We start from the raw sequence: 21,505 nt of genomic DNA on the forward strand, positions 1-21,505 counted from the left end.
GGCCAGGTCAAGAGAGCTGGAGAGACCCCAAGCTGTAGGAGAGGGCAGCCAGATAGAGCTCTGGCATTTCATTGAGAAATACACCCACTGCCAGCCAATGGGCCAGTAGGGACAAATGTGGGACACATGCGTCCTGACCTCACTCTGCTCCTGCCCTTTCTACCAGAGCCTTCCTTTGGCTGAACTCAGTGAGAAGCCAGAATGAATCTGAGAAAGGGAACAAAGGTTATCCCACTGTGTGTGTGTGTGTGTGTGTGTGTGTGTGTGTGTGCGCGCGCGCTCGTGTGTGTGCCCACGTGCGCCCGTGCACGCCTGCAGGCTCATTCCAAGATCTCCACTTTGAATCCCACAACCCTTCCCAGCCGAAGGTTAAGTGCCAGAACCTGGTTATTTAGGTTTGGAAGACAAACAACGTAGGCAGTTAACTCTATCCAGGCAGAAGGTCAGAGCAGTGATTCATCCCATCATTTTCAACTTCTCGTTTGCGGGCAAGTGATTTAACTCGCCTGAAATTCTGTCTCCGTTCTTTGGAAGGAAAGAAAGATGGCTCTAAACTGAGATCAGATGTGAGTGGGTTAAAATTTCCATCTGCTTCCTGAGAAGGGCTGACGTACATTCCCCAGGAACAAGCCGTCTATTAGTTATCTCACTTCATCCACTGCTCATGGCATTAAAAGTATCACCACAGGGACCCCAGGTTGGACTTTTCACTAATAACTTTTTTGGGGAGGGATCTGTTTTGCTCTGAGAGGAGGACGGTATGTTCTACCAGATGAAAACTTTCAGATGTTAATGAGATTGGATTCATCCCTGACCCATTTCCTTGTGCTTGGTGGTTCACTCCAGCGATAGCCAAGGAGGAGATAATGTCCTGAGCGTGCCTCTCCACATTTGTTTTCCAGGGCAAGCTAAGCAACGGGGGATCTCAGGATAACAAAGATGGTAAGTAACAGTTCATAGTTGCAAATGCATGAAGAGCAGATAGGCCATCTATAATTAGCGAGCTGACAACCTCGTCAGTGCGTTTTATTTGCAGAGATCTGGGTTAATACAGAAAACAAGCTCTCGAGTTTGGGGAGGACTAGAGATGATAATCTCCACCCAACTAGAAAACATATCCAAGAAGCTCCCATGTTCCTTCAGCCAGAAGTATGCGGAGCGGTGGAGGAGGCCAGCCGTAAACGCTGCTACAAATTTTGGCCACTGAGGGAATTATTTTTTATATCATGCATTGACGATGTTAAGTTATATGCTATCCCTCTATCATTAAATTTCTCTTTAGACACCCATTAGATAAGACTGTCCTTTCTTTCAGATATTCCTTAGATTTCCATGAAAGCAGGGGTGCTGTTAGCAACCATAAAATTCTAAGAAATCAACTGTGTGCAAAATGTAAAGGAGAAGTCACTGAGCTGGGTGTTACTATGAGGCATTTTAGAGAATGTTTATCCATTGGAAAGGAAGTGTGCTGGTGCTGAAAAGGTATTTCACTTCCAAATTTCCTCAGTATGGAAGCATGTTTCTACACAACGTGCCAGAGTACTCTTTTCAAGGCATCGGCATTATGTTTGTTTTGTTTAAAGCCCTACAAATGTTTTCTGGTTTGGCTTAAAAACCAAGCCCCTCCTTATGGGTTTGGAGGCCTAACGTGATCTGGCCCCTGCCTGCCTCTCCCACTTCATTTGCTCCCACCCTTCCTTGCGATGAGCTCTAGCCATGCTGAGCCCCTTGCTGTTCCTCAGAGGTGCCAACCTTGTTCTTGCCTCGGGGTCTTTATACTTTCTGTCCCCTCGCCTGGGCAGCTCTTCTTGGCCCCCCTCCATGAGAACATCCAGATGTGTGTGCAGCCTCCATCAGCCCTTATCCCTAATCTTGGTTTGTGTTTTCTTCAGAGAGTGCACCATTAAGTGAAATTTTCTTATTTGTCTGCAGATGTATGGTCTGTCTGTCTGCCGTGCAGAATGTAATCACCTTGAGGGCGAAGGCTTTTCCAATGACAGCTTGGTCTCTAGCACATAAGGCAACAGTTGGCCACAAAAAAAAAAAAAAAAAAGCCGTTTCTCGACACATAGCTCTTGAATGAGTGAGGGCAGCACCTCTGAGTCGAAGCCCGGCATCCTGAATCCTCTTCTGGTTTTATCTGTGGCCTCAAGATAAACATGACTTGGATTAAGTTCCAATGTCTTTAAACCTGAGTTTACCACTTACAAAATGAGATAGTGTCAATTCCTGACTTTCTCTGAGAGTCACGCTATTCCTGCGTGGCTTGGAATTCTTCATGCAAACTGCTTCGTATGTCCAAATTGTGTCTGTAGCCATAGGAGAACTGGGAGATGAACTTGATAAAGTGTTTGGGTGTTTGAGCAGCAAAATTCAACCAGTGTCATTGGAAAGAACTAAGTAGCTCTTGAGTGAACAGATTTGCTCTCCATACTTAGCACGGTCAAAGTTCTGTGCATTGTGAAATGAAAGGACATGTCTTAGGCGACAGTCATTCTTCACGTATTTGCATAATATTGCTTCCCGTGGGGGTTGTTTCCATGGCATAAATGTGTTGATTATATTGACACAAATCTTGTCTACGACACCACTACATTTACCGATTTAAATGAATAGATTGGCATTCTGTTTGCCCATCTGACTCTCGTGTACCTGGGTAATGTGAATCTAACTCTGAGAGATGAATCTCTGTTTTGGATGTGGACTTCCTTTTTTGTTTTTTTGTTTTTTTTAAACAAAACAAAATGAAATACATGGCATCCCACTGCTACCTTATGAGTAGGTAGCCAGTCAGCTTTTATAAAGCAAATATCCGCATCCAACCCACCTTTCAGATCAAGAGCCCAGTCATTCAACTGCAAAGACAAGCGTAGATTCACTTGCCTGCTTTTTCACTTCATATAAGTGAAATAATGAACTATTAACTCTTTTATGACTGGTCTTTGCAATATTTATCCATATTTTCTGCATGTAGCAATATTTGTTCTTTTCTCTTGGTAGATAGTATTCCATTGCCCATTATCACAATTTTTTTATCCATCTACTGTAGGTACTGTTTTTATTCCCAGAGTTTGTTTTTAATGAAGTATGCTGAGATTTTTTTTTTTTTTTTTTTTTTTTTTTTTTTACTATTCTGTTAGAGTCCATATATACGCCTTTCTGTTGGATATATCCACAATTGTTATTAGCGGGTATATGTGTGTCCAGATTTATTAGGTACTGCCAAGAATGTATTGAAATAATTGCATGAAGGTATACCATGTGTGAGTCTAATTTGCTCTAAATTATTTTAATTTTAGCCATTTTTGTCGATGTGCAATAGTATCATATTTTGCACTTGCTTTTCTTTAATGACAAATGATGTTGAGTACGTTTTGATGTATTTATTGGCCATTTGGAAATTAGAAATAAATTATGTTTATCGACCATTTCTGCAAATTAGGAAGAAGCCCTCATTTTTCAAGATGCTTCAAAGCCATCAGCTGGGAAAACTGTCACAAAAACCTTGCGTATCTACAATGACTTGAAGTTTCATGACAATGTCTAGAGATGTTCAGTGCCCAAATTGACATGAACAGTGAACAGTAGTCCCTGACAGCCACCACTGCAGACATTAAAGGTAAGTTAAAAACTCACCTCAGAAATTTACATTGGCCAAAGTGAAGAGGGACCCTGATCTTGTATAAGATTCTCTGGGACTGTAAGAATTTGAAGTGGAGCAGACACTCAGGAGAGGAAGAGAAAGCTCTGCCATTGAGTTCTGTTAGGAATGTCTCCTATGAAAGGAGTGGCTTGGCTTAGAGGATGCGCACCATGGGTGAGTTTCAAAATATTTTATCACCTGTCGCTATAGACACCGACCTACCTATCATATGGATACCAACTGTAAGAGGCTTATAGCTTAACAGATGTGACTTAGTCCTGGGCTAACTGTCTGGAGGTGGACTCCCAGAGACTTCCAGAGACTGTTTGTCTCTTTGCTAGAGACAAACATGGACACAGAAGGTATTTGGAGTCAAAAAAAGGGGTTGTGCACAAAAAAGAAAATAGACTATGAGTAAACCCCTATCTTCACAGTTTTGCTTAGACCTGGGCGCTAGGTTCAAGGTTAAGAAATCTAAATTCTGTTATTAACCAGTATTGTTAAACCAGTGTGTGATGCCATGCAAATCAATATGTAACCCTATAAGCAAATTTGTTAATAAATGGAGACAATAGGGACGATGGGGTGGCTCAGTCAGTTAAGTGTCTGCTTTCGGCTCAGGTCATGATCCCAGGGTCCTGGGAACGAGCCCCGCACTGGACTTCCTGCTCAGCTGGGGAGGCTGCTTCTCCGGCTCCCTCTGCCCCTCCCCCTACTTGTGCACATATGCTCTCTCTCTCTCACTTGCTTTCTCTCAAATAAATAAATCAAATCTTTAAAAAAATGAGGATGATATTATTTGTCCTCATTTCTCCTCATTTGTTTCAGATACTATAGGTTGAGAATTGAAAATCCATCGAACCTGTTAACAAGAGAAGATATTGTTGTTGGATAATTAAATGGCTATATTGTTTCAGATACTTTTTAGAATTGCTGTAAGAAATGTAAAGACACAACGTATAAAAATACTTTCATTTGATGTACATTTAGATAGATAAAACACCATTTAAAAGTTGTTCTGAATTCCAGACAGAAGCGATAGTCACATTTATAAGACTTAACCTTACCAAAATTTAAAAAAAAAAATCTTCTGTTTGTGATAAGTCTCATGACCTTTAGCTTTTTATCAATAGAATTTGATGTGATAGAGGGGAAAGCTTGCAGCATATGAAGTATTTTCATTAGATATGCATTTAGATACAAGAAAACTCCATTTAAAAGTAATCTACATTCAGAGTACAAGCCATGGTAATATTTATAAAACCTATCGAAAATAAAAAAAAATCTAATTGTTTAGTGACAAGTCTCATGACCTTTAGATCACCTATTGCATTCAATTTTATTTTTAGTCCTTTCAATTATCATCCTGATACTCAGATATCTTACAGTGAATTAATTCTTATGTGGGAGAGTTTCATCTTCTTTGTGGGGGGCATGAGTCATTATTCCTTTCATCTTATGCACAGCATTTCCCCATAGTCATTTGGGTAATAATGAACTATTTAAGCATTTCTGAATATAGAGAGTAAGGCATGAGTTTGATGGTCATTTATTTGGAGTGAGGAAAATGATCTTATAATGTTGGTGATTATGCTAATTACTTCAACGGGGTGGATTGAGTATGTGAATAGAGAAAAAGAAACATGAGAAACTAATAATGTCTCTAAAACATGCCAACAGCATCTATAAATTATTTAACTTTAGCATTAGAAACAATAGGTTAATTAAAATTGCATAGGATAATTTAGATTAAAATTTGATCAACTTTTATGTTATCTGTCTTTACCTTTATTAATTTCTATGATCCTTTGAATTTTGACATCAATATCTTCTATGCAATTTCACTTGCTCTCTCTACTTCAAACTTAAATAAATCGTTGCCCTTAATATTACCTATACGAAGCAGACATTTCAGTCCCTTAGAGAAAACACGTGCGTCTCTAGGTCAGCTTGCTTTTATAATAGTTTTGGGAAGCCCAAAGGCCGCATATAAATAAGAGTATTTGCGAGCCCTTGGCAGAGTAGTGCATAATGTGGAGGTAATCACTAAAATATAGTAAACTGAATTTCAATTAAGGCCGGCTAACGCACTAGAAAACGAACATAGCTAATTTAAACAACGTTTGGTGGAGGAAAAACAAAATCACTTACTGCTACTTTTCTTGAAGAGGATCATACATGTTATTTAATCATTAGTACCATTACTCTGAATTAATTAAGCAACCACAACCTTGCTAGATATTACAGAAAGTAGACAGAAATGTGGGATAGTGGCTGGAGTTGACATTCTTCTTCACATGCTGGGAAGATAAGGATGTGCCAAGTGGTCTTAGTGAGAGCAAGTCAGTTGGCCTGGAAAGGTAAAAAGAGAATTAGGGAGACACTCCATGGGTAGGAATAGGAAATAGAATATTGGTTTCTTTTCCTTACTACGTTTCTCAGAATAGGTACGCATATAGAGTTCCTTTAATATTTTCAGACCAACTTTGGTGTGCTTATTTGTTTCCTCTTAACCACAGACATATTTTACAGAGCCACATTGAGTAGTCCTGCAGAAAGGAGAACATAAATATCGGTAATCAGAAAAAGAATATTTGTGAGTTACATTCTCCTATTAATGATACTTAACGCAAATATGTGTTACAGCTATATAATGCGAGCTTAGAAACACTATTCTGATTCAGTGGGGAATTCACCCAGATTACCGTTCTGGATTTTAAACAAATGTCACACGAATGGCATTCATTTATTCAATAAAAATCAGTTGAATGTGAAGTGGCAGAAACTGCTGGTTGTCTACCAATTTCCCTTCTTCTTTACCTAATGCACAAACTTCTCAGTTTCCCCTGAATGCACAGTCACCCAGATCAGAACAATATTTTCTAGCTTCTCGTAGAGTTTAGAACCATGTGACTAGATAATGATCAAGATCCAGCAGAAGAGACGGGATGCCTCCTGGAGGGACGGATCCTTCCCATTTCTCTTTTCCACCGTGTGGGAGATCCTCCTATAAGAAACCACTCGTGTACCTACCGTTAGTAGATCAGAGAGAAATAGACTCTGATAAAAGGTAAATACAAAAGACTTTGCATCTTTAGGTCTGTTAATTATGCCTGCCTTGCCTGTTGGTTGGATAATACAGCCTCTCTTGACAGGTGTAATACTAACTGAATTTTGGGGAGGATTTTATGGCTTAATTTTCCTTAGGGTATAATATTAGCACATAATTTCCTACTACGTACACATTTACTCTACTGGTAAATTATTTTTAAAATGGCACTCCTCAAAGCCAGCCCATCCTAGTATTGTTGCAAGATCAACATATGCCACACTGTAAATGCTGACACTGTGTGCCTTCCCTTCCTGCTTTTGGTGGGACCCTCTTCCCACACACATCGGTGCTTTCAATCACAGCACCTTGCTCACGGAGAAACTATCACCAGAAAGTTCTTGTGACATCTCAGCCATTATCAAGCTCATATTTGATAGTGGTAGTGTCTGAAGATATCTCTGTTGGACTAAATAAGGTCAATAAAGTACAGTAAGACTTAGATTTACCAAAATATTGATAGCACTTCTATGCAGAACGATAGTGATATTTTTCCTTTTTCTAAACATGATCATCTTAGCAAGATTCCACAAATCTAAATCATTTTTCTCCCCTAATTCTCCTATCCTATGCTGCTGAATTTGGTTTGCTACTATTTGTTCAAAATGTTCACATCTATATTCATCAGGGATATTGGCCAATAGCTTTCCTTTCTTATACTGTCCTTATCTGGCTTTGGTAAATTGACTTCGGAAGTGATCCCTCCTCTTCAATTTTTTGAAGAGTTTGAGAAGAAATGGCATTCATTATTTTTTAAATGTTTGGTAGAATTCACCAGTGAAGCCATCTGGCGCAGTGCTTTTGTTTTGGGGGAAATTTTTAATTATTGATTCAATCATTCAATCTCATTACTCATTACTGGTCTGTTCAGATTTCCGATTTTTTCCCGCTTCAGACTTGATAGGTTGTATATTTCTAGGAATTTCTCCATTTCTTCTAGGTCGTCCAGTTTGTTAGTGTGTAGAGATTTAAGTCTCTTATGATCCTTTGTATTTCTGTGTTATCAGTTGTAATGTCTCCTCTTTAACTTATAATTTTATTAAATTGGATCATCTCACTTTTTTTTTTCTTTTGGTCAGTCTAGCTAAAGGTTTTTCAATTTTTTTTTCTTTTCAAAGAATCAACTCCGAGTTTTGTTAATCTTTTCTGTTGTTTTTCTGTTCTCGATTTCATTTATTTCTGCTTTAATTATTATATTGTTTTCCTTCTTCTAACTTTGGGCTTAGTTTGTTATTTTTCTAGTCCCTTTAGGTGCAATGTCAGGTCGAGTACTTGAGTTCTTTCTATGTTCTTGATGTATGCATGTAGAGCTATATACCTCCTTCTTTCTGTTGTTTTTGCTCACCACATAAATTTTGGTATATTGTATTTCCATTTTCATTTGTCTCAAAATACTTTTTTATTCACCTTATAATCTCTTCTTTGATCCATTGGCCGTTCAGGAGAGTGGTGTTTAATTCCCATGTATTTGTGAGTTTTCTAGTTTTCCTCCTATTACTGATTTCTAGTATCATACTATTATGCTAGAAAAGATTTTCTTGCCATGAGTTCAATATTATTAATTTGCTAAGACTTGTTTTGTGGCCTAACTTAAGATCTGTGCTAGAGAATGTTCCATGTGCACTAGAGAACTATGGGTATTCTGCTATTGTTGGATAGAATGTTCATTATATATCTGTTAGGTCCATCTGGTCTATAGTGTTATTTAAGTGTACTGTTTCCTTATTGCTTCTTTTTTTGGATGATTTTTCCCCTTCTTGTTAAGATCTAACAACCACTTGCCATCTTGTGAAACACAGTAATTGGGGGATGACTTTTCACAGTCTCTTGGAGAGGAAGACCAACTCAATGAGAGCAGAGAATCTACTAGACCTAGGTCCTCACTCCACAGCATTCAGGAGTTGAGAGAAGATTGGTGAGACCCTGCCCATTTTCAAATGACCTTGGACTGGGGTAAGAGTCAATAATTATCTTATCCCCTGCACACCTCCCATCTTCACATAGCCTCAAATGATTTCTCCAACCCTGTCACTCCTCAGTGCAGTGCTCATTCAATGAAAGAACAAATGACTTGGATTCTAGACTTGCCTTTCTATAAACTGATGATATGCTACCTGTCACATAATTTATCCTGTTACCCTATTTAAACCAAGGGGTAGACAAGGTGATCAAAGTCCTCTCAACTTTAAAGTTCACTGATGTGGAATGTGGAATTTAATTCACCTGGAAAATAAGGTCTTTACCCAGTGTCTATATTATTCCTTACCAACAGAGATGGGACTTGGCATGTGATGTCTTCACATTGAATTTAGAGTTCGTCTCTCTCCCTGTGGTTTACTTTGTGTAAAATTTTAACCTCGATATGGGTTTCTTCTGATTAGTTGTTATGCTTTCCTCCTTTCAACAAATGTTTAAGTATTAAAATTTCACTTTAACCCAATATGAGACAATCAAATTTTGATGGAAAAAGTAAATAGAAAATATCAAATCTATCCCAAAGCAATAAAGAACCTTTGGATTTTCTTGTAGTTTTATTTACTATTGCTGCTTCTCTTATACATAGCTGATTCTCATTCAGTGGTTTTCAAATAGGCTTTCACCCCAAAAATCCCAACACGACTTGGAAAGAATCGCGAAGCTCAGGAAATTCCATGATCACTCGGAAATTTTCGAGAACTATGGCAAGTATGACAGCATCATAGAGATAGGCCTTAAGCAATTTTTGTACATACCATTTATCATCACAGTGCGTATTTATAAAGCTGATTTTATCATGGGATTGAGAAACAGAGCTTTTAAAATATATTAGGAAAATACTGTATCCGTACATACAGGCAAACAGTAGGTAGGATAGCTTTGAAAATGATATGCTCATCAGCCTGGAACAGTACTGATTGATCAGGCGACTAGAGAAGTATTCCCAATCCCAAGAATGTACCAGCAGAGGAATCTAAAGAAAAATCCACCTGCAGTAAGGGGTCTGCATTTCAAGTCTATTAAATAAAAATTAAGTACTTAAAAGCGTAGTTAGGTTTCAGATTAAGGTAGACTAGGTCTCACTATTGAAACATTTAAAATATATCCACCAAGTCTGTGAAAGTCTTTGGATATATTTGGACATATTTTCCTTGTGGCAAAATGTGGGTCACAGAGAATAAGCTTTCCTTTTTAAAATAGAAATATACTGATGTATAAATGTATTGCTTCTAATGTATCCTTCTGCAGGGTATTATTTTTCTCATAACAGGAAATGGCAGAAGTAGGTAACTACATTCTTCTGGTGGCAAACAGAACTGAGCAATCCTTCGCAATTACAATGCATAGGTTCTACTGGTCCTAGTGCAGGAAACATAACAATTTGCATATTTTAATTTAGAGGTTAGAGACCCCTGTCAAAGCAACAGCTTGGACCAGGCCAGCAAGGAGAAATCGAGAAGAGAGAAATAATTGAAAAGGCAGTTCCCAACAAAATGAAATTTGTCTCGTTGTCACTTAAGGTTGTCTTCTTGTCTTTCTGAGGGAGCAAGGTCAGCTTAAGAATGAAGGAGAGTAGAGCACGGTAGATCACTAAGGACCAAAGGATAATTTTTTTTTAATAACAGTGGCAATCGCAATATATATTTATGAAGGGGAGAGGAAAAGAATGCACACCAGCTTTCCGGTTAAGAGTCAGCAGGTGTCCTTTGAGTGGAAATATTGCAGACGTGTACACGGCAGATCTAAAGTTTGTCCTCAAAGACAAGCAGGTTACAGAGGAGATGAAGTACTTAATGAAATAATTGAGTGTGACATATTGATATCGAAGTTCGGAAGGCAGAAAAGGATTTGCAACAAAATTAAGGTCTGTCCCTCTTGAAACAGTTCCCGTTTCTTTTTCTGAGGCCTGATAGGAGATTTTCACGAGAAAAGGAGCCCATTTTATTTCTGTCTCCCAATTTATGCCAAAACATAGATACCAGTGTGAAGTTTAACATTTGCAACCTCATGAAAAGCTCATTGGAAAAAGGTCCAGAGGAAAATCAAGTACGAAATGTGTCTTGGTTATGTTTTAGAAAGGTTTTAATCTCTCCGATGTCATGTGTTTTCAGTTAAAATGTATATTAGTAAAAAACTCAGGCACCAGCAGTGAAAGGAATTAAGCCTGGGGAATGTTAGTTTTAGGTACAGGCATGGAGGATGGCTAGGACTATTATCAGGGCATAAAAACAGCAGCCAAATTTCAACTCTGAGTGGGACTAAACATTGTCACAAGTATCTGGGCACATGAAAATGCTTGCTTGAGAAAATGAAGCTAAGTATTTTATGTTCATGATATAGTTTCATCATTTACATAAAAAGAAAAGAAAAACATCTACAAAGAAGTCATATTCTCTGGTTGGCAAGTTCTGTTCTGTCCTAATACATTGGAGAGAAGCCAGGCATCATGACAGCTGACTTGGTCAGTGATTCTCCACTGGCGGGACATTGCTTAACCAAGTTTGCAGACGAGCTGGGTAGGGAACATGAAATGTGTGAGAACTGCCCCCCTCCATTCCCTCGTTGTGAATCAAGGATAGAGCATTAATTACTATTTTGAAGAATCAAAACACTGGACTAGAGTACTAGCTCTCTGGCTGGGCAACCTTGGACAAATCCATTAGTAACCCCACACGTGAGTTTTCTCATCCTGAAAGGAGGCATTGTTCTCCCTCAGTTTTTGTGAAACTACACAGATGAATGTGCTCTTTTAAATGGTTGACCATGTTGCAAATTTAGGTTTTTCTTATGAATTGACAGATGAATGTACATATTTGGCTTCTAGATACTTGCGAACCCATTAGCTCAGTCGTTTTTCCTAAAGCTAAGTGTCAAACACCTATGCTTCCTCTTTGGTCCCAAACATATAAACAATGTAATCATGGGCTTCTGCTCACTTACCTACCCAGGGCATCTTATAAGAAAGAGTGGGCTTGTTCTCACAAGTATATTTTCAACATGCACGACAACCATTGCTCCAGAAATGTTTCCTAAATTTCTGTCCCCCCCAGTGATTTTTTTCCTTCGAAACATAGTAAGAAAATAAGAAAATGTATTTGCCACAAAATGTATCTAATAATGAGGTCATGTAAAATGCCTAAAGCTTCTGGTAAGGTGCTGCTAAGTGGCAATTTTGGAAAGAAAGTTTATAGAATTTACTTGGCACTGCTGAGCCTTTCCATTAAAAAGAAAAAAAAAAAAAGGAAAGAAAGGAAGACCACACAACACTTGCTATGAAAAGGTATTACATTTTCTCCAGAGAAGTAACACTTCCTCCTTGGTTTGGAGGCTCTCCAGTGACTCTAAAGCATTTTTGCAGATTACTACCTAAGGTTTTTAAAACTCACAAAATAGCCATGAAGTAATAAAATGGAAAATCGTAGTATGCCGATCAAAGGCAGATATAGAAACGGTAGTCCTAAGAAAATGCGACCTGTCGAAAACCTCCTTAAAAAAAAGCTGATGGATCCAGAAATAGAATCCAAGCAGCTGACTGTAAGCATTGGGCAACACTTCCTCTCTTCAGAATTATTATTGTTAAAAGCCTTTGCACATAAGCAACCTCCTCTCCTTGAGGATGGATGAGATCATGCTAACAAGCTACCCATTCTTTCCCTAAGAAATACTGCAGGCATGGCCAATGAGCTAATTCATAGTATGTTCATGGGCCACAGTGAACACACACACACACATACACACACACACACACACAATCCCATTCCACCGTCAGTTTGTTTTTGTTTTCTTAAACCAAGCTTTAATTGGAATTTTAATTTCAAGCTTTGGCCCACAATTTTTGCCTAAATTTCACACTCCGTCCTTTTCGGTTCCTACTTGTTCTACCCTCCCTAAGTCATGTAATGAAGAAGTAGCCCACGGTAGAATGGATTTTTAACAGATTGTATAGTTTAGCTATTGTCACTTCCACAAAGGCCATTCATTAAACTAACATGCATTAATGGACGTGAAATAGAATTTGGAAGGTTGGAAATCATGAAATCTTGACTATGGAAAAGATATCAGTTAAAGTTATCACATCAAAATTCTACTTGGTCTTAAAGATGTTGAAAAAAAGTGAATATTGGGGTGCCTGTGTGGCTCAGTCGGTTAAGCCTTGGCTCAGGTCGTGATCCCAGGGTCCTGGGACTGAGCCCTGCATCTGGCTCCCTGCTCAGCAGGNAGAAGTCTTCTTCCTTCCCTGCCCTTTCCCCTCCCCCTGCTCGGGCTCACACACACTCTCTCTCTCTCAAATAAAAATAAAATCTTTATAAAAAAGTGAATATTTTTAAGGAAAAAATACAAATAGCATCTCAATATAATGTAGGTAATTTGTAAACTTATATATGCCTTTTCCCGTACAATACTTCTGAGATAAGAAAATGGAAAAGATAGTATTAGTAAACAGAAATTGGCGCTTCAAAGACCAGCTGAAGTTATAGTCAACAGGTACTTTGTCCGTGTGTAGGGTTTAGAGAAGACTGTTGGCACACACTGGGTTTTAGGCACAGGAGGGCAAACACAATTACTAGCTTCATCTTCCTTAAATATGAAAAGAGGGCATTCTGGCTACTCTGTCAGTCAGCAGTTCCCCATTCTCCCTCTGCAGTCTTTCCATTACAATGCTCATGAAAACAGGGAAAAAGATGCAGTTTCAAAAGCAGTGGAAACTAGCAGTATTGGTCAAAAATGTGTCAGGCAAACAAGCTGGAGAGTCAAGCAGGGAAAGCTTTAGCCTGGGGGCACAATGACAAAGCCAGGTGGGTTAATACGGGGAGGGATTTGCCATCTACACCACCTCATGGAGGCACAGGTGCACCTTTCTGTTTTGTGAAAGCTTCTCCACGTGGAATCCAAACACACTGTTCTCCCCTTTGGCCCTACTTCAGTCTTTACTGCATCTCTGCCCGATAATCCTAGGGAGTGAAACACTACTGAGGCCAACATGGGTGTGGATAACCTTTTAGATCCAGATGTTGGAATATTTATTTCACCATTTAGAGATAAAGCTTGCCATGCGGCTCATTAAATAAGAGCATGGGTTTTGGATTAAGAAAAAAAAAAAGCCTAATTTTACATCCTGGTTCCACTATTTCCTACCTCTTTTATCTTAAAAAAGTTACTTATCTTTGAAAGCCTCATTATTTTCACCTTTAGAAGGGATGATAATAGTACGTTTTTCATAAGATTTTTGGGAAAAATCATTGAAATAATATATTCAAAATGTTTGAATGGTGTTTGGCATATAGTTAAGTGCTCAAAAATTATTAATATGCTCAAAAACTAAAATGTAATTACAGAATTAAAATTATTAGAAACAATAAACTGTATCAACATTATGGAAAATTGAGCTTTTAATGAGGAGTAAAATCTTAAGTGTCTTAGAACCCAGAAGGAAAAAAAAAACAAGGAAGTGGAGACTGATGTGGGAAACAAAGGCAGAAGAAAAATTATTAAATTTCCTTGCTACCTAGAGCAAATCGACAAGTCCTTGAAACAGAATGCTCAAGATTCTTTCTTGGCCATTGCTTCGAATCCTACAACAGAAACAGTGATAGAAAAAATGATAGATATTAAAGTCATAGAGACCTCATCAACATATGTCTAACTGGTGTCATCATAAAGAAATAAAAGTAATAAATTATATTGGAAGCCAAACTTAGTAAGCTAAATACTTCAATATGTAAAACAAATTATGTACCAGACAAGTAAATGGAGAAAAACAATTAGACATAGGTTTATATAGATTCAGTTTCTTTTTTGTATATTTGTGGTTTCAACTTTTAAAGAAACCTTAATCCAGGCAAAGCATTAAAAAAAGAAGTCACAACAAACCAAACAACAAAGCCAGAATCATTTTGCAGTGTTTCCAGTAACACAAAATTCTAGAAACCTGTAAAGCAATGTCGGGGCTCACAATCGCAATTATTTAATTACTAACAGAAGTCAGACAGATAATGCAAATGAGTAAAGTACTGCACGAAGTATGGTGAATTGAAGAGTGCCGGGCAAAAGTAACCATTGGACTCTAGTTCTGTATTGCTAGGTGAGAATGCTCTCCAGGGCTGCCAACTGTTCGAGCCTTTCATGGAAAGCCAGGATTATGAATTTTTATGTGAAATCTCCAGTTTTTTTAAAGTCATTAACAAATTCACATTTTCTGTTAATACTCTACGAGCCAAGAAAAACACATCAGCAAGCAAATATATGATCTCTAAACTAACTCCAGGTCAGCAGTTCATACAGAACACAGCTATAACATACATGAAAGAGTTCCATTTCTAGCCAAGTTTTTGTTCATGTTTAAGAGAAAAACATATTTTCATATGTTGATCATTTATTTTCAGACATTTCATATATATCACTACTTTTCCTATCTTTCTGCTTTTAACATTTCTTTATAGAACGATTTCTTTCAGGCAACCTATAAATGTATTTTGTGTCCTCTCTCTCTCTCTATATATATATATATAAATTTATACATACAATCCCTACCTTTTAACTGTGGTTTAGATCATTTATATTTGATATGATTATTGGCAATCTATTATCCTGCCATTTGATTTCTATTTGTCCCATTTTTCCTTTGCTCCTTTTTTTTTTCTTTTCTGCCTTCATTTTAATTGGGTATTATTTATGATTTCATATTATTTCTTTTGTTCAATGGAGCATTAGTTATAAATGTTTTAGTGCTTACTTTAGGGTCTATAAGTATACATCTTTAACCATCAGAGTCCACCTTTAAGTGATACAACACAAATTCATGTACACTCTAAGAAACTTAAAATGAAGTATTTCCATTTTTCTGCTCTGAGCTTTTGAGCAATCGCAACTATATATTTTGCTTGGACATATGTTATAAACCATATTACACAGTTATTAATTTTGCTTTAAAGAGCAGACCCTTTTTTAAAGATATTTAAATAACTTTCTTACAAAAACTTTATATGTACCTACATAGTTATTAGTCCCAAAGCTTTTTATGGCCCATAGGTTTTATATATTTGAAAAGTCTTTATTTAGTATTTGTTTTTGAAAGATATTGTCAATGGGTAAATCATTGTAGGTGGACAGTTTTTCTTTTAGTACTTCTGGTTTGCATTATATCCAATGAGAAATCTGCTGTGACACATCGTTCTTTTACATGGAATGTACTTTTATCTACCTCTGGCTGCTTTTAAGATTTTCTTTATCCCTAATTTTAAGCATTTGATTCTGATGTGACTTGGTGAAGTCTTTTTCATGTCACTTGCACTTGAAGCTTATTGAGTTTTTGGGATCTTGGGATATATGGTTTTCAGTAAATTCAGAAAAACTGTGCCTGTTATTTCTTCAAATATTCTCTGTACTCCTGGTTTTCTGTCTCTTAGCAACTCAAATCATGTGTTTATTTTCCCTAGTGCTCACTGATTCTGTGGCCATATTTCTTTAGCCTTCAATCTTCTACATTTTTTAAAAATAAGTACTTTTTACTGATATGTCTTCATTTTCACTAATCTCTTCTTCTGCTATGTCTAATCAACCATGAATCCCATCCAGTGATTTTTTTTCATCTCAGATATTATAGTCTTTATCAGTGTAAATTCAATTTAGTGTTTTAAAAAATCTATCTTGTGTCTCCATTTTACAGGTGCAGTCTTTCCTTTAGCTTCTTGAACCTATGGAATACAGACATAATAGCTTTTTTAATGTTGTTCTTTACCAGTTCTGTCATTTGTGTATTTCTGGTTCTCTTAAAATATTATTTTTGCTCCACTCTCTTTCTCTCCGTGGAGTACTCAGCTATATATATCAAGAGTTAATAAACGTTTTCTGTGAAAGACCATAGAGAAAGTACATTAGAGTTTGCAAGTCATTTGTGCCACTGTTGTGAGGAAGAAGCCATAGACAGTATGCAAATGGATGGATGTGGCTTATGATAAATATATCATCTTGTTCTGGTGTTTCTTTTTTGGGTTGATAACATCCTTCTTGACATTAAATTATATTTGTCAGGTAATAAGATCACTATGTCAGTTATCTTTTGGTTCATATTTGCTTGATATATCTTTTTTTTTTCTTTTATACAACGTATTTTTGAATCTTTGTTTTCTGCATCCATTATTAGAGTCTATACCTTTTAACTCCTTTTTAGCTCACTTTTATAGATAACTATAATTACTAGATAAATATGATTGCCATTATATTAGTAGTTATTTTTCATGTAAACTTCACACTTTTTTCTTTGCTTATGTTTTCTATTTGATAGATTGTAATTTGTTCTGCTGTTTAAAATGTATACATGGTATTTTGTTGTAGTTGTTATTATGGCAGTGTCCTCCCCAAAGACCTGTAATCATGATTATATTCTTGTAGCAAATTTTTAAAGTTGTATTATATATACGTACACACATCTATATGCATTTAGGTATATACGTTTTAAATACCAATGACATTTTTCAAGGACCTGGAACAAATAGTCCTTAAATTTGTATGGAACCAGAAAAGGCCCCAAATCGCCAAGGAACTGTTGAAAAGGAAAAACAAAGCTGGGGGCATCATAATGCCAGATTTCAAGCTGTACTACAAAGCTGTGATCACAAAGACAGCATGGTACTGGCACAAAAACAGACACATAGACCAATGGAACAGAATAGAGAACCCAGAAATGGACCCTTGGCTCTTTGGGCAACTAATCTTTTTTTTTTTTTTTTAAGATTTTATTTATTTATTTGACAGAGATAGAGACAGCCAGTGAGAGAGGGAACACAAGCAGGGGAGTGGGAGAGGAAGAAGCAGGCTCATAGCGGAGGAGCCTGATGTGGGGCTCGATCCCAGAACGCCAGGATCACACCCTGAGCCGAAGGCAGACGCTTAACCGCTGTGCCACCCAGGCGCCCCGTGGGCAACTAATCTTGATAAAGCAGGAAAAAACATCCAGTGGAAAAAAAGACAGTCTCTTCAATAAATGGTGCTGGGAAAATTGGACAGCTACATGCAAAAGAATGAAACTTGACCACTCTCTCACACCATACACAAAGATAAACTCCAAATGGATGAAAGACCTCGATGTGAGACAGGAATCCATCAAAATTCTAGAGGAGAACATAGGCAGCAACCTCTACGACATCGGCCAAAGCAACCTTTTTCATGACACATCCCCAAAGGCAAGAGAAACAAAAGATAAAATGAACTTATGGGACTTCATCAAGATTAAAAGCTTCTGCACAGCCAAGGAAACAGTCAGAAAAACTAAGAGGCAGCCCACGGAATGGGAGAATATATTTGCAAATGACACTACAGATAAAAGACTGGTATCCAAGATCTACAAAGAACTTCTCAAACTCAATACACGAGAAACAAATAAACAAATCAAAAAATGGGCAGAAGATATGAACAGACACTTTTCCAATGAAGACATACAAATGGCTAACAGACACATGAAAAAATGTTCAAAATCATTAGCCATCAGGGAAATTCAAATCAAAACCACACTGAGATACCACCTTACGCCAGTTAGAATGGCAAAAATAGACAAGGCAAGAAACAACAATTGTTGGAGAGGATGTGGAGAAAGGGGATCCCTCCTACATTGTTGGTGGGAATGCAAGTTGGTACAGCCACTCTGGAAAACAGTGTGGAGGTCCCTTAAAAAGTTAAAAATTGAGCTACCCTATGACCCAGCCATTGCACTACTGGGTATTTACCCCAAAGATACAGACATAGTGAAGAGAAGGGCCATATGCATCCCAATGTTCATAGCAGCATTGTGCACAATAGCTAAATCGTGGAAGGAACCGAGATGCCCTTCAACAGATGACTGGATTAAGAAGCTGTGGTCCATATATACAATGGAATATTACTCAGCTATCAGAAAGAACGAGTTCTCAACATTTGCCGCAACATGGATGGCACTGGAGGAGATAATGCTAAGTGAAATAAGTCAAGCAGAGAAAGACAATTATCATATGATTTCTCTCATCTATGGAACATAAGAACTAGGAAGATTGGTAAGGGAAGAAAGGGATAAAGAAAGGGGGGTAATCAGAAGGGGGAGTGAAGCATGGGAGACTATGGACTCTGAGAAACAAACTGAGGGCTTCAGAGGGGAGGGGGTGGGGGAATGGGATAGACTGGTGATGGGTAGTAGGGAGGGCACATATTGCATGGTGCAGTGGGTGTTATATGCAACTAATGAATCATCAAACCTTGCATCAGAAACCAGGGATGTACTGTATGGTACTAACATAATGTAATAAAAAAAATTAAAAAAAAGAATTTTATGTATTTCTCTTCTAACAAAACAAGTGATGAATGTAATTTTCTGAAGGGACATTTTCCTTCGCAAGACAAATATCTTAATTCAGTCTCACTACTCAGGTTTGCTACCGCATCAAATTGAATCATGTCAACTTTCAGTTCTGGGTTATTGTATATATACTTCTTCGTTTGCTCTAGATTCTCTCTCAGGTTTTGCCAACAATAACTGTTAACCACAATATTTGATCATTCTACTCACCCTATTTCTTCCATCATATTCTGGATGTGTTCTTTTCTAATTTGAATATCTCCTCTAAAGCTGTTTTCAGTTGGGGTGTTAGTTCCTTCCTTTGCTTTCTATTTAGTAGTGTTCAGATTTTCTCTTTTGTATTCTTCAATTATACTCTGTCTAGGTGTAGGTTTTTCATTAATCCTATTTGGTACTCAGTTGTATTTCTAAATGCAAAATCTTTCATGTTTCTTTAATTCTGAGAAAAATGCCCACATTTTTATACATCGTATTTACACTTGGAACTTGGTTGTGGTTCATTTTTCTTGTTTTATATGGCTAATATTGTCTAATATCTCTATATTGATCATGCTGTTTTAAATTCTTAATGTGTCAGTTCCAATATTTTTGCTCAAGATGGCATATGTTGCCCGGTCTGTACTTTCTCTTTTAGGTAATTGTAGGTTTTGACATCTAGTTATTTTGGTGACTTCCTGTTTTCCTGGTACACCAGATACTCTGTTTCAGCAGGACCCCTGAAAAGAAAAGATGATCCTGAATCTCTGGAAATGTGTTTGGGGCAAGGGCCAAAGGTCAGGCTCCAGTCTACATGAATTGTGGGGAATTTAAAAATAGAGGAGGGGTGAGCCCTTGGGCAGAATGTCCAGGAATCACAGAACCCCGTGGAGTCCAGACTAAACTGTCACTCACTGGAGTTTCATGCTGTCAGTGATTCATGGCTCATTTTTAATGGTAACACAGTAATGGGAGGAGGCTGTCTGTCTAGGCTGATATTCATCAGCAAATGAATATCAAGGCAGAGGACGGGGGACAGTGAATGTTCAAGGGCAGCTGGTCAATCTTCACCTATTTTTGACAATTCATCACTCGGGCAGGGCCTCTGTGCTGCCTCAATATTATCTCAGAGACGCTGCGTTAGTGATCTGAGCTGCGGTAGCAGACTTCTGGTGAATGGGCAGGTGAGGTTGTCCACAGACCACAGAGGGGAAAGGCAAATATCAAATTTGAAAGGCTTGTCTCCACGTCGTCTTCCCAAGGTCATGTTTAGAGCACATCCATAGGATACAAATCTTGCGGGAGGATGCAAGCCCTGACCCTTTCCACATGCAGCAATTTCAGACAGCCCTCAGCCTTCTCAGGGCCTTCTGTTAGTTATTTTGGTTAGCTCCTCAGAGACATTTTCCTGTAGTGACAATATGACAAAATAAACCTTAAGGTTGATTTGAGGAACCCGAGCCAGCAGGACAAGCCAGTTTACCATCTTGACAAGAACTGGCACCCTTCAAGGCAGTTGCTTCGTTAATTTTACAAGTAATTTGCATTTGTTTGCTTTTGTTGTCACTGTTGTTTAAATAGTTTAGAACCCTTTTTCCAACTTGGGTCTGTTGGCATAGTTTTCTTGCTAAAGGGCTCTTATATATTCATCAATATGTGCACGATTCATTATACGTTTAAGAGTTCTGTGCTGAAGAGTGGGGTCCATACCCATGAGAACTGCACCAGTTTCAATTCTTGTCTTTCAGAGTGAAGGGAAGTGGGAGAGCTTGAGCTGAGATGGTTTCCTGTCACTGGATCTCATTTAAAATAGTGCTCTCCTGCTAGCAGTTAAACAGACAAAGAACAGACTGTAGTGTGAAAGAAGCTGAATTATATTTTTGCCTGCCCCCCTCAATTTGGATGCATTTTCAAAAATAGCTATCAAAATGCAAAAAAAAAAAAATAAAACAAATTAAAATGCAAAAAAACCCCACTTACATGAATTCCATACAGTTTTAATTCTAAATATTTCTAAAAACTCTTCTAAGATTGAATGTATTTTTTTTATGAAGGGAGGTGAAATGAATAATTTGAATTACAAAAAAGCCTTGATAACCCCCCACACATCAATTTACCTGTGAACAAAAAGATTCACACTGAGAAAATGGGATTTAAGACTATTTGATAAATTACTACAGACTACTTGAATATTCCATTAGCAAAATAATAGCTCGTTATGGAACCTCAGAAGAATGTAGTATAATTACAATAGTACTATCCTCCCTTGGGGGGTGGGAGGAATGCAAATGTTAAAAATGATAGCTATTTAACCAATGTTAGGGAAAAATGCCTCAAAACAAACTGAGAGGTTATATGATTTTTGGAACTCAGTGAAATTTTTGTAGTTTCCACCAGCTATAATGAGTTGAATGTGTTTCTGCCAAGTGAAGGTTATTTGCATTCTTGGACTCACAGAAACAGACGCACACCGCAT

The 21,505-nt window shown here is 37.7% G+C and overlaps 1 long non-coding RNA gene across 13 annotated transcripts in view; it reads left to right on the forward strand.

The window, feature by feature from the left end:
- The first annotated feature begins 355 nt into the window (after window positions 1–355).
- Window positions 356–21,505, forward strand: part of LOC103678386 — a 99,547-nt gene continuing 78,397 nt past the window's right edge. For 8 of the 13 annotated variants that reach the window (XR_005838827.1, XR_005838820.1, XR_005838821.1 and 5 more), the window contains exons 1-3: window positions 704–942; window positions 3,443–3,619; window positions 8,576–8,705. This is a non-coding gene — a long non-coding RNA (uncharacterized LOC103678386). The other 5 variants (XR_005838823.1, XR_005838825.1, XR_005838828.1 and 2 more) reach the window with 4 other exon arrangements.

Source organism: Ursus maritimus, unplaced genomic scaffold (assembly GCF_017311325.1).
Source record: "Ursus maritimus isolate PB19 unplaced genomic scaffold, ASM1731132v1 scaffold_30, whole genome shotgun sequence".
Classification (NCBI taxonomy): Eukaryota; Metazoa; Chordata; class Mammalia; order Carnivora; family Ursidae; genus Ursus; species Ursus maritimus.